This window comes from Lolium perenne, chromosome 6 (assembly GCF_019359855.2).
Source record: "Lolium perenne isolate Kyuss_39 chromosome 6, Kyuss_2.0, whole genome shotgun sequence".
Lineage (NCBI taxonomy): Eukaryota > Viridiplantae > Streptophyta > Magnoliopsida > Poales > Poaceae > Lolium > Lolium perenne.
The window spans coordinates 270,233,017-270,248,270 of record NC_067249.2 but is presented as its reverse complement, the minus strand read 5'-3'; the positions used below and the strand labels follow the sequence as shown (position 1 = coordinate 270,248,270).

Below are 15,254 nucleotides of genomic sequence, written 5' to 3'. Positions count from 1 at the left end.
GGACGAAAAAAAGGGGAGAATACTTAGGAGCAAGAATACAACCATTGCCAAAAGGAAAAATAAGGCAACTATGAAGAAAGAAAAGACTTACATAGACCTTAGAAGTTGCCATAAAAATAGATAACTCTTAGAATATACTTGAGGCTTCTGAACTAGTCATGCCATAGCTAATTTAGAAGTTCAGAGTAATAAGCTGGATGGCTTATGAAAGAAATTGGGGACGAGGCAGCTTATTTTTAAGCTGGAAAAAGAATTCGGCCCTAGGCAAGAGTTGGTAGCCTATCACTATCATACACACCATATGAAGGACCTAACATGGATCTCCATTGGTCCAGATGTACCCAAGTCTTCTTCTACTCTTTACAAAATGCAGCCACTGCAGAGTAAGATAAACTCGGATCTAATCAGGAGTTAGTAGCCTGTCAGTATCACACACCGTATGTAGCCAATTGCAGAGTAATGTAAGATCAACTCAAGTTAAGAGCCGGCAGCCTATCAGTATCACACACACCATACGCATTACCTGACGTGTACCTGTATTGACTGAGACAAACCATCGTTCGATCTGGGTGACAGTGTCTTTGCCACTCATTTCGAAAAAAAGTGTCTTTGCCACTTCCTGGCTTTGCCGAGTGTATTCAAAACAACACTCGGTAAGGACATTTTTTTGCTGTATTTTCTTTTATTTTATTTTTCTTCCTGGTATCTCCGAATTTTCTGTACTCTAAAAATACAATTTCTATAGACCGTAAAAAAATACATATTTTCTAGATCCGCTTTCTCTAACATGCAAAGCAATCTTCACCACATATTTAACATGGGCAAGCTAGCTCGGGTGCTACTCGTCCACGTTGTACTCTATCTTGACCAGTTCCTTTGCCATATGATAGTTGGCATTAATGATTTCTGGCAGCTATTCCATTAGAATTGTAGACCAACTTATGTTACTCATGTTAGTAGAACTCAGAATACTAGTAGCCATTTTATGGCTAACTATGCTAGAACTAGTAATCATACGGCGGTGTGGTTATCCTCTGGTCCGGAGGGTTTAGCAGACATTTGCGATACCGATTGTAATCTAATACTTTCAGTAATACAAGTAATTTCGCAAAAAAAAAAAGAATTGCCGATCTCCTTCATAATAGAGACCGCGTCTTGGTTTTGATGCATCTCTGGCAGTGAAATGGACTGCAACACGTCATGATCATAGGGTTTGATATATATAAATCAGGTACGATATCGTAGTGTATCATAAACTTTTTTAGATTATCCTATCGTAGATGATAACTGGCTTCTACGTTCGACCCTTTGGAGTACCATAATTTTTTCCAGATTAGCCTGTTCTAGATGATAACTAGCTTCTCTGGTCAACTTTGTGTGACATGCACATGGGCCAGCTCCGCGATAAGAAGAAGATTATTTATTTTGTTCAGTCCCCCTCAAAAAAAAATTATTTTGTTCAGCTCATCAGAATATAGAGTATGGTGAATTGTATTTCACGAGAAAAGCATCCAGGTGTGGTAAGGCAACCTCTACGGTGAACCACAAACGGATATATTATGTCCGTTTGATATCCGTGTGGCCTAAACACAATCCCACTGGCTGACCATAAACGGACCGTGTTCCGCAGATGTGTTTGTTTTGAACCAAATTTAATTCAAAATTAGGGTAGATTAGCGGTTGCCTAGACAACGCGCGGATAGCTACGGCTCCCCTCCTATGGCCCGCAACTGAGCGAAAGAAAGGCCATTTGATTGATTTTTTTGGTGGCTACATTGATACATTCATAACAAAATAGGAATTAGACTAAACTAGACTATGGCAGGCCATGTTCAGTGTCGGTGTACTTGGCTTGCCCCTTACTGCCTTCGCCTCTGCCGACGCCCGCTTGATGATCTATCTACTCGGCTGCTCGGCCGGTGTCGAACTTGACCCGGGCGCGATGTATTCATAACTGTACAGCTTTAATGAATAAGAATAATGTAGTTGCATCAAGTAGAGTCACTAGTAGAAAACATGTCTTTTGTCCAGTACCCCTGAGAGCATTAGTCTCGGTTTTAAAAAGAGCCGGGACCAGTGGTGGTGGGGGGGGGGGGGGGGGGGATTCCCGGTTCGTTCGGCGCCCGGTTCGTTTGGGGTCTTTGGTACAAACCAGGACTAAAGGGGCTGGAGCAGTGCGTGGCAGGCCGTGTCAGACCTCGAAACCCTTTGGTCCCCCGGGACCAAGTGCCCATCTGCCTACATATACCTTGCCCCTGCCCAAGTGTGAGCCACACTTAGCCATTTTCCACTTCTTAGCACAAGAGGGGTGTATGTTGCTTTGCTCTCTTCATATGCACAAGAGGTGTTCGATGAAATGCCTAAGAGGTTTTGGCACTTGAGTTCACACAAAACAAGCCACACTTAACTGTCTTTTTTCTTCTCCATCGAGGTTAACAACTTTATCCTTTCATCTGTCATTGATAAAATGCATGTGTATATATATACATCGTTTCACTAATCATGATGTTTTGTAATGGTTTTTGATAAGCTTAATTATATTATGCAGATGAATCGGCAATGGATGTACATTGACCGACGCTTTGACGAGTTCACTTCGGGCCTGAGAAATTTTATCGTCGTGGCTGAGGCAAACAAACATGGTGGCTTTATGTATTGTCCATGTGTTGATTGTAAGAATGTCATAAATTACTCTTCCTCGAGGACCATTCACATCCACCTGCTGCGGTCCGGTTTCATGCCCCAGTACAATTGTTGGACTAAGCACGGAGAAAGAGGGGTTCTGATGGAAGACAATGAAGAAGACGAGGATGATGACAGCTATCCCATGTTCCCTGAATACGGTGATACTGCAAAGGGGGGTTGTTTTCCATCAGAAGGCAATGAAGACAATGAAGCTGTCGTGGTATCGTCACGGCATATGCCATAGGGTGGTTTGAGTTAGGTGGTTCCTGCTATGGTCTACGACGGTTTCCGGATGCGGGTATGAGTACGAGCGACACGGCGACATACCCAGGTTCGGGGCCCTCGGATGGAGGTAACACCCCTACTCCTGCTCTAGAGTGTATATGATGTTTGATAGTACAATGGTGCTCCTTGAGCTGTATCCGGCTTGAGAGAGAGGGCTAGAGGTAGAAGAAGGCCTCTCTCCTTAGCGGTTTTGCGTATGGAAATGAGTAGTGATCGATCATCCCCTCCTATGAGAGGGGTGGTGTGGCTTATATAGTGCAAGTTACATTTACAGAGAGGCCCCTATAGCCTACTGGTCGGGCCCGCCGGCTCCGGCTTTCCCGCATCATGATGAGGCGATGGCGTCACCGGTCGTGGGCGTCGCGTCCGTCCTCCTGCCGAGGTCAGTGGAGACGGGACGTGCCGAGCGGCGTGCGCTGGGCGCCCGCTGTCTCCGCCGGTCGCCCTGCACCGTGTGACGTAGCCGGGCCATGACGGGAATCCCTGGCGTAGGGCACTATTGCTCCACAGTGCCCCTCGCTTTGCACTGGAGATGAGGTCAGCGTAGACTTTTGAACCCGGATAGCCTTTCCTGAACCTTCTCCTGCAAGGCTCACCAGCCTCGAGCCGGTCAGGGAGAACGAAACCAAGCCGGACATGGCATGTAGAAGCCGGCCCAGCCACAGCGCAGCCGGCCATGACTGGACCAGCGTAGACCTGAGGTCAGCCGACTCGCAAGGCAGCCGGCCACGGCTCCAGCCGGCTGCTCCTCAGCCGGCCTTTGCCGCGGGCCAGCCGGCCTTGAGCCAACTGTTCCCAGTCTTTTGCCATACCCGGGGTCTTCCCCCCGACAGAAGCAGAAGATCAAGAGGCACCAGATGAGCCTGCTGCTGATCTTGGTCGGGCCATTGCTGATGCAAGGAGAGAATGTGAAACTGAAAGTAAGGTTGAACTTCGACCAGATGTTAGAGGATCACAACAAATTGTTGTACCCAACTTGCGAAGATGGCCAGAAAAAACTATATAGCACACTGAAATTGTTGCAATGGAAGGCAGGGAACTGTGTCACTGACTCAGGATTTGAAAAGTTGCTAAAAATAATTAAGAAGCAGCTTCCAACAGGTAACGAATTGCCCGCCAGTACGTACGAAGTGAAGAAGGTTGTCTGCCCTCCAAGATTAGCCGTGCAAAAGATACATGCATGCATTAATGACTGCATCCTCTACCACGGTGAGTACAAGAATTTGGATGCATGCCCGATGTGCACTGCATTGCGGTATAAGATCAGACGAGATGACCCGGGTGATGTTCAGGGCGAGCGCCCCAGGAAGAGGGTTCCTACCAAGGTTATGTGGTATGCTCCTATAATACCACGGCTGAAACATTTGTTCAGAAATAAAGAGCACGCTAGGTTGTTGCGATGGCACAAAGAAGACCATAAGAAAGACGAGATGTTGAGTCACCCTGCTGATGGGTCCCAGTGGAGAAAAATCGATAGAGAGTTCCCGTACTTTGCAGAGGATGCAAGGAACTTAAGGTTTGGTCTAAGTACAGATGGCAAGAATCCTTTTGCAGAGCAGAGCTGCAGTCATAGCACCTGGCCTGTGACTCTTTGTATCTATAACCTTCCTCCTTGGTTGTGCATGAAGCGGAAGTTTATTATGATGCCAGTGCTCATCCAAGGCCCGAAGCAACCCGACAACGACATTGATGTGTACCTAAAGCCATTAGTTGAAGAACTTCTACATCTGTGGTCCATAACAGGTGTACCTGTGTGGGACGAGCACAAGCAGGAGGAATTTGACCTACGAGCGCTGCTTTTCGTAACCGTCAATGATTGGCCTGCTCTTGGTAACATTTCAGGACAGTCAAACAAGGGATACAATGCATGCACACACTGTTTAGATGAGCTCAAAGGTGAATATTTGGATAAATGTAAGAATGTCGTGTACCTGGGGCATCGTCGATTTCTTACGCGTACCCATCCCGTAAGAAAGAAAGGCAAGCATTACAACGGTGAGGCAGATCACCGGAAGAAGCATGCCCACCGTAATGGTGCTGATATATTTGGTATGGTCAAGGATCTAGAAGTAATATTTGGAAAGGGTCCTGGCGGACGGTCTGCTCCGAATAACGCTGCCGGACACGTGGCCATGTGGAAGAAGAAATATATATTTTGGGATCTACCCTATTGGAAAGTCTTAGAGGTCCGCTCTTCAATCGATGTGATGCACGTGATGAAGAATCTTTGCGTGAACCTGCTAGGCTTCCTGGGCGTGTATGGGAAGACAAAAGATACACCAGAAGCACGGGAGGACCAGCAACGTATGAAAGACCCAGAAAAACTGCATGAGACAGATAAAGGACGTCATTACTCCAGCTACGCTCTTACAAAAGCAGAGAAGGAAATCTTTTTTGACTGCCTGAGCAGTATCAAGGTCCTGTCTGGCTTCTCCTCCAATATAAAGGGAATAATAAATATGGCAGAGAAAAAATTCCAGAACCTGAAGTCTCATGACTGCCACGTGATAATGACGCAGTTGCTTCCGATTGCATTGAGGGGGCTTCTACTGGAAAATGTTCGAGTGCCCATTGTGAAGCTATGTGCATTCCTGAATGCAATTTCTTAGAAGGTAATCAATCCAGAAATTCTACAGAGGTTGCAGAATGATGTGGTCCAATGTCTTGTTAGTTTTGAGCTGGTGTTCCCACCATCCTTCTTCAATATTATGACGCATCTCCTCGTTCACCTGGTCGATGAGATTTTCATTCTCGGTCCTGTGTTTCTACACAATATGTTCCCGTTTGAGTGGTTCATGGGAGTCTTAAAGAAATATGTTCATAACCGTGCTAGGCCAGAAGGAAGCATCTCCAAGGGTTATGGAACATAGGAAGTCATTGAGTTCTGTGTTGACTTTATTCCTGACCTTAAGCCGATGGGTGTTCCTGAATCGCGGCATGAGGGGAGACTGAGTGGAAAAGGCACGCTAGGAAAGAAAGCAATGATATGTAGGGACGGGCATTCTTTCACTCAAGCACACTACACAGTTCTACAACGTTCCACCTTGCTGGCTTCGTATATCAATGTACACAAGAATTTTGTACGCTCCCAGAACCCAGGGCAGTCGGACGATTGGATTATACGTGAACACATGTCGACTTTCGACGGTTGGTTGCAAAAACATCTCATGAATGACACCACTGTTGGAGATCAGCTGTACTTGTTGGCCCAGACACCATCTTCGACTGTATTGACTTTCCAAGGGTATGAGATAAATGGGAATACATTTTACACGATTGCCCAAGATAAAAAGAGCACCAACCAAAACAGTGGTGTCCACTTTGATGCAATAAACAACAAAGGCTAAAATGACACATATTATGGTTACATAGAGGAGATATGGGAACTTGACTATGGACCTTCTTTTAAGGTCCCTTTGTTTAGGTGCAAATGGGTCAAGATAATAGGAGGCAGGGTTCAGGTAGACAAGTTGTATGGAATGACAACAGTGGATCTCAACAATCTTGGGTATAGAGACAAACCATTCGTCCTAGCCAAGTATGTGGCCAAGGTTTTCTATGTGAAGGACATGTCTACCAAACCAAGAAAAAAGAAAAATAAGGAAACGAACACATCATACACATCATACGATGAGCCAAAGCGCCACATAGTTCTTTATGAAAAAAGAAACATCGTGGGAGTGGAGGACAAGACAGACATGTCAGAAGATTACAATAAGTTTGATGAAATTCCACCCTTCACAGTGAACATTGACCCAAGCATCAAGTTAAATGATGAAGATGCTCCATGGTTACGACCGAAGAAGGTTCAATGATGAAGATGCTCCATGATCAAGTTAATTGAAGAAGGTTCATTGCACAAATGAGTATCTCAACATGGCAATCAATTTCCTATTTATTTTTGTGTAATCACGTAACTGTATGTAAGATATTAACAGTGGAGATGGTTGCCTTTTTGTACCATATATATAGGGAGATTCCCCAACACTGTTAGAGGAGATGGAGTCTTTCACGGGCTTGCAGGAAAAAAATTCCGAGGCGGAGCTTCTGAAGATGTCCTAGGGCGTGAGCACCAACAACATCTTCGAGAAGCTCCACCATGGGAGATTTTCCAACCCTTTCGCCAACGCTGTTACAGGAGATCGAGGTTTTCACGGGAAGCTCTCTCTGCTCTCCCCTCCTTTTGTACCCTGAGCTACTGGTTGTTAGGTGTATACTAGCAGTTTCCGGGCGGGAGTCCTGCTTGCGGGAAGAGTTCGCTCGGGCGGAGCTTCCGAATATGTCTAAGACGACCAGCCATCTAAGACATATTCGAGAAGCTCCGCCAGAGAGGCTCTCTCCTTCCAGGTAGCCGTCTCCGGGTGTATACCAGCTCCTGGGAAGCTATCTCTGCTCTCCCCTCCTTTTGTACCCTGAGCTACTGGTTGTTGGGTGTATACTAGCAGCTTCCGGGCGGGAGTCCTGCTTGCGGGAAGAGTTCCCTCGGGCGGAGTTTCCGAAGATGTCTAAGACGACCGGCCATCTAAGACATCTTCGAGAAACTTCGCCGGAGAGGCTCTTTACATCCTGGTCATTGCCTCTCCTCTCTCTACTCCCGAGCTGCTCTCTCTGCTCTCCCCGGAGGGGCTATATATAGCAGCGTGCCTCCAGATAATCCCCTCCCCACCCCCAGTTAAGGCCCCCCTAGATAAGGCAAACACCAGATATGCCTCCCCCAGATTAAGCCCCCCCATCTTTTGTCCCGGTTTGAGCCCCCACCCGGGATAAAAGGGGTATATAAACTAAATTTAAACTAAAGCAACGACAACGAGTTTATTGTAATTTAACAAGATACGTTAACTAAATTTAAACCAAAGTAATGACCACGACGACGCTTATGCATCTCCTCACTATCCAGCTCCGCCACACGCCGCCGCTTATGCAGCTGCTGGAGACTCTGCCTCTCAAATGCTTCTATGGTAGCCGCTAGCGCCACCTCCTCCCCCTCCTCTATCTCCGCGAGCTGTGGGTCCACTTCCACCGGCGGCGGGTGCGGCTTTGGGGGCATTGTGAAATGGGCTAGGGTTCGGTGAGTGAAGTGGGAGACGGGGACGTAGGAGCTATTTATAGAGGCGTGTAGGCGGGAAATCTCCCGCGCGACATCGTGGCGGGAAACTTTCCCGCGCGGCGTCGTGGCAGGAAACTTTCCCGCGCGGCGTCTTGGCGGCAAACTTACCCACCAGGCGGGACTAATGGTTGCCCGCACGTCCTTATCCCACCGACAGTTTGGTACATGGCTTCTAAAACCACCTTAGTCCCGGTTGCACCCACCAGCCGGGACTAAAGGTTAGATGGTCAGCCCTGGCTTCCTCTTCTTCCTCCATATGCTCACCACCAGCTCGGGGTCCTCTTCTTCCTCCTCCTCATCATCATCGGCGTCAGCCACGATGAAGCCACCAGCTCTGGGTTCCTCTTCTTCCTCCATATGCTCACCACCAGCTCTGGGTTCCTCTTCTTCCTCCTCCTCGTTATCATCGGCGTCAGCCACGATGAAGCCACTAGCTCTGGGTTCCTTTTCTTCCTCCATATGCTCACCACCAGCTCTGGGTTCCTCTTCTGCCTCCTCCTCATCATCATCGTCGTTAGCCACGATGAAGCCACCAGCTCTGGGTTACTCTTCTTCCTCCATATGCTCACCACCAGCTCTGGGTTCCTCTTCTTCCTCCTCATCATCATCATCGGCATCAGCCACGATGAAGCCACCAGCTCTGGGTTCCTCTTCTTCCTCCATATGCTCACCACCAGCTCTGGGTTCCTCTTCTTCCTCCTCCTCATCGTCATCGGCGTCAGCCACGATGAAGCCACCAGCTCTGGGTTTCACTTCTTCCTCCACCTCATCATCATCGTAATAGAAATTATGCAAAAGATATAAATTATTGCATTTTAAATTAAAAATGGCAAAATGGTTAGTAGTTTGAATAGTTAGAATAATTATTTAAGAAAACATAAAATGGTTTTAGATTAATTATGTAAATTAAAACACTTTTCATGTTGAAAGTTTTTTCACATTCATATTAATATTCATAAGTTATTCAAATTCATATTCATAAGTTATTCAACTTCATATTTAAATTCATATCAAATTCATATTCATAAGTTATTCAAATTCATATTCATATTCATATTCATAAGTTATTCATAATGAATAAATTGTACTTTTATTACATAGAGATTTATTTTTTGAACATTTTGATATATCATATGTTATTTTTTGATTTGAAATAAGGCGGGAAACGAAATTATTTGAAAAGGCACATACAAATTTGCCTTTGGTCCCGGTTCCTCCCACTAACCGGGACCAAAAGGTGTTTTGCGTGCGCAGTGAATAGGGCTGCCAAAAAAAGGCCTTAGGTCCCAGTTCGTGGAACGCACCGGGACCAAAGGGGGGCCTTTGGTCTCGGTTCGTGCCACCAACCGGGACCAAAGGGTCGTCCCCTACAACTGTGCCACTTCATCTCCGCGCAGAGATCAATCACGCGGAGATCAATTTGGACGCCGCCAGGCTGCCCAAACTCCGATCCGCCGCCGATCGCACCGCCGCCCGCCGCGCCGACGCCCACCGCACCGCCACCTGCCCTTGCCGACGCCCCCCGCGCGCGCGCCCCGCCGCCTCTGTCCTTCCCCGATGCCACGCCGTCCGCCTCCGGCCACACCGTCCATGCCGCCGGTACCTCTCCCCTCTCTCCTCCGGCCAACCGCCAGCCACCACCGGCCGACCGGCCCCTTTTTTATTTTTACTTTTTTTGTTAGAAACATTGTTCGAAATATCTTTGTTAGATATATTGTTGTTAGAAATATTGTTGTTAGAAATATTGTTAGAATACTTGTGTTAGAAATATTGTTAGAAATAATTTTAGTGAAATATTTGTGTTAGAAATATTTGTGTTAGTGAAATTTGTTAGATAGAAATAATTTTAGAAATAGTGGTTAGTAAAAATAATGTTAGTTAGAACTCTATAATATTAGTTAAAAAATAATGTTAGGGTTAAGTAATTTGTTAGTTAGAAATAGTGGTTAGTAAAAATAATATTAGTACGTGGTTAGTAAAATAGTGGTTAGTAATCTTAGATATATGCAATTTTACTTTTTTTTACTTTTAGAAATAGTGGTTAGTAAAAACAACGTTAGTTAGAACTCTATAATACTAGTTAAAAAAATTGTTAGAAATATTTACTTACTAAATATTAGTATTAGTATTAGTTAGAAATATTTACTTACTAAATATTAGTTATATAACTATATTAGTAGTATGTATATATAGTTAGTTTATTTAGCACAATATTATGTTTTCATAGCTACGATGCCGCGACCGCCACGTCGTGGAGGGTCTGGGACCGTTCTGGACCAGATGTTGTTGATGGGGGAGGTCCGGGACTGGGCTCCGCCGGGGTGGTACTGAGAGGTGCTATCTTTCGGGGCGCGCACCTTGCTGCGGAATCCGGGTCCCGTCGTCGACCCGGATCTTCTCTGGTGGAGGTCGCCTGGGCCACCCTCGTTTCAGAGGGAGCCGGCCCCCGAGGAGGTGGTAGCTCGGCGCATTACAGAGGAGGACGAGCACGTTCGCCGTTACCTGCATGTGGTAGACACCATGTATAGGAACGGATGATCAGTTCTGCAGGGATCTCACGTGAGCTATGATCCTGTGATTGTTCCGTGGCTTTGGGTGTTCACCCGGCGCAGCTCAGGATCCGGTCGGCGCCGTTGAGAGGTTCTAGTGATGTATTAGGGTTAAATAAAAATTTACCCGAGCTATATATGCATGTAACTGCACCATCTGCTTTCAGCACTACATTATCGGTTTTTAATTAATAACTATATATGTAACTCCAATTTCTGTTTTCTTCATTATCCTTAATTAATATCTATATATGTGATTATATGATGGTTCCTATAACTTGCAAGTCATTGCAGAAACTATGGACGCTAACAGAAACGAAGCCCAAGAAGAATTCATGGCTAACCTCATAGCCGACGGTATTCTGGATGATGGCGGCGGCGGTATTCTGGATGATGGCGGTGACGATGTCACCGCAATATTTGAATGACTCCGGTGAGGGAGCGGAGGATATTGAGCGAAGAGAAGATAGCTCCGGTGAGGAAGAAGATCATAATGGCTCCGCTGATGGAACCTTAGTTATTACAAAGTCCACCGAGGTATATAAATTAAGCCGCTGCTAACTAGATGCATTAACTAATTTGTATATATATATATTGATGATGAATTATTTCTTTTAGCCCTCCGAATCGAGCAATTCTTCTGTAAAGTCGAAGCGAGGCCCGGCCAAAAACTTGGCCGACGGTGTTAAGTACGACATCGTCGAAATCGATCAGAGTGGGCGACCGACTGCTCCTGACAAGGCTGCAAAATTATTTATAAGTCAATGCGGAGTGCTTGCTAGGGACTTCATCCCGATCACTGTTCGAGAATGGCACAAGCCGAAGGGAGAGGCTGAACCTGGTCATTATGTCGATGATGTAGCCAAACGCAACCTTTGGACTAAGCTCATGGCACATTTCAACCAACCTCCAGATGAGAATGTCGATAGAGCTAGACAGATGTAGGAGGCGGTCAAGGAGTTTGCTCTAAAGAAGATGGCCGAACTATTCAAGCACCACAAGAAAAGATTGCACGACCTTGTCAAGAAAAAGAAGACTCCGGACTTCACTGCAAGGTATGAGAAGATAAAAGATCACTGGGCCGAATTCATGAAGTACGTCACGGAGTCAGAACAATTTAAGAAAAGGTCGGCAACAAATAAGGCAAATGATGCGTTGAAGAAATATCACTAAATTACGGGTCCATATGGCTACAGGGCTAACTGGCCTAAGTGGCAGGCAGCTAAGGCGGAACTGGTCAACAAAGGGATCCAAATAGGGACATTCGATTGGACAGAACGGTCGAAGGAGTGGTTCTACGGGATTGGGGGAAGGTTGGACCCAGAAACAGGGAAGTGTATTTATAATAAAGAACATCTGAAGAACCCTTGTCAAGCCCTTATAGATGCACATAGGGACGTGCGGGAGGGGAGGTTCCATCCCGAAAGAGAGAACGATGAGCTGACACGTGCCCTTGGGAACAAAGAACACGTCGGACGAACAATAGGCACAGAAGGCTCCGTTCCGTCGAAGTATGGCTTTCCCGTGGAAAGGAAGAGATTTCCTGATAAAGGCCATGCGAGGAGAAAGGAAAGGGAAGTAGACCGCATAGCGTCCTTAGAGAATTCTGTGAGCGCCCTTCAAGCCACCGTTGCCCAAGTACTTACAACCCAGCGATCTCAGGGGCAGCATGTAGATACTGCATTCGATGCTATCGACCCGCGGCAATCTCAGCACCGGAAAAGCAGCGTGGCTTCCACTCAGCTCGATAATGATGAACAGGTGATGGAGCCTCCTCGCTACCCCCCTGTGGATGATCTCACAGAGAGCCGTCCTTGTGAGCTGCATGTAAAATTTGTCAACATACCCATGAAGGCGGCGGTCGGCTATGTCTTACCTACAAGAACTTACCATTGCCATCGGGTCGAAGATGGCTATGCTATTGTGATGGTGGAGGAAGTGACGACATGACATGAGCCGTTGATGCTTGACCAAGCTGCAGGTGAAGATGGGGATATCACTGAACTAGGAGAAGCCCTTAGAACCACCGTTAAATGGTGGAAGGAGCTCATTGTTATTCTAGGTTCGAAGCCAAGCAGACCAGCTCCAGCTCATTCTCCGCCACCTTCGCCACCTCCGCTGCCTCCGTAGTCTCCTCCACGTGATGATTCTCCTCTGCGTGATGATTCTCCTCTGCGTGATGATTCTCCTCTGCGTGAGCAGTCTCCACCGTCTCCTCCGTGTGAGAATACTCCGCCGCCTCCTCCTCGTCAGGACACTCCGCCAAGTATGCAACCTAAGCAAAAGATGAAGAGTACCGCGGCAAGTAATAAAGCTCCGAAGAGATCATCAGCTCCGAAGAGGTCTAAGACTCCAGATTTGTTACCATATGAGCGGACTGATGAGCAAACCGACGCAATCGCAGCCACCCAGCTGAAGGAGTTTCTTGCGCCGAAGAATCCTCCACTAAAGGTGTATATAGCAGCGAATACAATGAAGCACTTTGCCGAGACGAGAGCAAAGAAAGCTAAGTTACCATGTGATTATGACCGCTCTCTTGGACAGTACTCTAGAGCGAGAAAAGCGAAAAAATTGCCTAGCTCGAACAACAGGAAAATCAATCGCTATCCCCCTTCGTCGTGCACTCCTATGATGATCCAGAGACGACATCGATGATCGAACGGTTGGCTAGAGATGTTGGAGCAGATGTTCAGTATGAAGATTACTTTCCAACGGATGAAGTCAGAAACAAGTACCAATACAGAAAGGATCTCATCAGACCTGGCCCGCTCGCGCATCTAGGGACTCAGGTGCGAAGGTTCCATGCATGGTACGTGCAAGCCTGTCGAAACTCGGATCTCAACCTCATGGTGGGAGTTAGAGATGAGCATTACTTCTGGGGGGAGGAGGAGATAAATATTGAGTTTGAAGAACTATTTCAGTTATTCAATCAAGACGCCCTCGAGAAATCTGTCATCAGTTGCTACTGCCTGTAAGTGATTTATTTATGTAATTAAGTCTGTAGCTCAGCTCATTCATTTGCACTAACAATTATCCTCACTATATTCTTTTTGTACGCTATATATTATGCAGAATGAAGATGCTCGAATGCAAAAGAGGCGGGCTCTATGACATTGGGTTCATTGATCCAAACACCATTCATGAAGTTACGGTTCGACAGTACGCCAAGGACACAGAGGACAACTTGCTAATTGTAACATCCCAAAAATTTCAAAATAAAGACCATGAATTTCCCTTTTTCCAAATTTTGGAACTAACAAAAACTTTTATTCAATTAAGTTTGATCCATAGTAATCTTGCTTAATTCTTGTGCTATTGCCATGATTGCTTGTTATAGTACTTTGAATGATCTTAAACCCTAAACCTCACCCCTCTTTTCATCACCCAAGTTAAAATAAAATAAAAGGAAATTAAATAAGAAAAAGGTATATGTGCATATGGCTATTTTTATAAATCTTTACCCTAGACCTTTCTACTTTGTTTAGAGGTTTGGAAAATCTTCATAAACCTTACCTAGTACTTATCAAACCAAATCCAAGGTGAAACAAAAGCAAATAAAAAGAAACTAAAAATGCCATAGAGGCATATGAGAGTAAAATGCAAATTTGTGAAATTGAGGATCTTGACCCTAGGACTTGTTGTGAATGGTTGGATCACTCCTATATACCATTTCAACACTCAACGACCTCATTTGGGTCAAGCCAAGTCAAATTAAAATTCTAATACAACATATGCATAGAGGCATATGTGACACATAGCCATTTCACCAATTCTTGCCCTATGCCTTTAAACCTTGACCAAATGGTGTGAAACCACTTCTAAACCTAATATAACACTAAATTAACCCTAACCCATGCCTAAGTAAAGCAAGGGGAACAAATTACAATAATAATGAAATTTGACATATCACCTCTTATGTGTTGTGGCCAATTTTGCAAATCTTTGATCTAGACCTGTTGAACTAGTTTCAATGGTTGGGAAATGTTTCTAAACTAACAAGAATCACTTTAGAGTCAAGAAAAATCAAATCAAAAAGAGAGAAATCAAATAGGGAGAAAAATCCCCAAAATTCACTCACATACACTTAGCAAAATTTGCAAATCTTCATTAAGGGCCACCATTGCTTGATCTTTTGCTTGTAGAATACTTATATATGATAAACAAACACAAATGCATCAAAGAAACCAGAATCAAATCCAAGGAAATCTCAAAACCAACATACATATGATAATGGTCCAAATTGAGATTTATAAAATCTTCACCACTTTACCCCTCTGGTTTTGACTTTTCTTCAACCAACCTTGACCAACTATTGCCATGTCATCCAAGACCATGTGAAAGTGAACAACTTTGCTGTTGACCCTCAGTACTAATGTTGACCAGGTTGACCAGTATAGATTTGACAAGTGGAGACTTTGAAACTATGAGAAGATCTTACCAAATTTGAAAACTTGCAAATCTTCATCAAATTGACCACCACCACCACCATTCTTTCTCTTTAATTATATAATTGAGCTCCACCAAAAAGAATTGCAAAATTCCAACATTTTCTTCATGCGGCCATTTACACAAACACTTGGCAGGCATAATTTCAGAATTTGCACACACCCATTTACACACTGGTTTTT

At 45.2% G+C, this 15,254-nt stretch overlaps 1 pseudogene; it reads left to right on the top strand.

Moving 5' to 3' along the window:
* Positions 1 to 2,269: 2,269 nt before the first annotated feature.
* On the top strand, positions 2,270 to 6,945 carry LOC139832222 (uncharacterized; annotated as a pseudogene).
* Positions 6,946 to 15,254: the final 8,309 nt, after the last annotated feature.